The sequence below is a fragment of the Crocodylus porosus genome, unplaced genomic scaffold, assembly GCF_001723895.1.
Source record: "Crocodylus porosus isolate Cpor-Errol unplaced genomic scaffold, CroPor_comp1, whole genome shotgun sequence".
Classification (NCBI taxonomy): Eukaryota; Metazoa; Chordata; order Crocodylia; family Crocodylidae; genus Crocodylus; species Crocodylus porosus.
In genome coordinates this window covers 105,251,434-105,252,671 of record NW_017728947.1, presented here as the reverse complement: position 1 = coordinate 105,252,671, position 1,238 = coordinate 105,251,434, and the positions used below count along the sequence as shown (strand labels likewise).

Genomic DNA, 1,238 nt, shown 5'->3' with positions numbered 1-1,238 from the left:
CACAATATCTTCTGGAGCTTCCTTGTAGACATTGTGACTCCACTGTTTAGTTACTCTTGGATTCATAGATTGTAAGGGGCTGGAAGGGACCTCAGGAGATCATCGGGTCCAGCCCCCCTGCACCAGGCACGAAAGACAACTGGGGTCAGGTGACACCAGCGAGGTGACCGTCCAGTCCCCTCTTGAAGATCTCCAGGGTAGGTGATTGCACCACCCTGGGAGGTAGCCTTTTCCACAGTCTGGACACCCTGACTGTGAAGAAGTTTTTCCTAATGTTGAACCGGAATCGATCTTCCAGGAGTTTGTGCCCGTTACTCCTAGTTTTCCCCGAGAGTGCCCTGGTGAACAGTTGTTCACCGAGCCCTTGATGTACACCCCTGATGTAGCAGTAAGCTGCTATCAAGTCCCCTCTCAGCCTTCTCTTATTCAGGATGAAGAGTCCCAGGTCCCTCAGCCTTTCCCTCAAATGGCTTGCTGTGCAAATCTCTGACCATACAGGTGGCCCTTCTCTGGACTCTCAAGTTTTTCCATGTCCTTGTTGAAGTGCGGCGCCCAGTACTGGACGCACTACTCCAGCTGTGGTTTCACCAGTGCCGAGTAGAGCAGAAGAGTCACTTCCCTAGTTTTACTGGAGCTGCATCGATTGATGCTTGCCAGGGTATTATTTGCCCTGTTGATCTCCAGCGTTGCACTGCCGGCTCATATTCATACTGTGGTCTGTGATTACCCCAGGTCCCTTTCATTCGTGGTGCTGGGCAGTTTGGCGTTGCTAAGCCTGTAGGTGTGTGTGTGGGGGGTTCATCCCCAGGTGGAGCACTTGACATTTCTTGACATTGAACTTCATGTAATCCTGATCCGCCCAACTTGCTAGCCTCTCTAGGTCTGCCTGTATCTGCAGCCTATCTTCAAGCGCGACCATGCTTCTCCATAGCTTGGTGTCATCCACGAACCTGACCAGTGAGCTCTTCACCCCCACATCCAAATCATTGATAAAGATGTTGAAAAGTACTGGACCAAGCATGACCCCTGAGGGACCCCACTGCCCACTTCTCGCCAGGACGACACAGATCCATTCATGAGACCTCTCTGGGTTCCACCACACAGCCAGCTTCCTTCCCACCTGTCTGTCTCATGGTTATGCCCACAGCCCTCCAGTTCTCTCATGAGGACATCATTCTTGTGAGAAATATAAAGAAATTGGTAGCTTATTGTTTGCTGTAAACAAAGAGTTTGCTGTA

General features: G+C 51.0%; 1 protein-coding gene across 1 annotated transcript in view; it reads left to right on the top strand.

The window, feature by feature from the left end:
• SYNE2 (spectrin repeat containing nuclear envelope protein 2) overlaps window positions 1-1,238 on the top strand; it is a 256,377-nt gene that overhangs the window by 88,007 nt on the left and 167,132 nt on the right. The gene's annotated exons all lie outside the window — the stretch shown is intronic.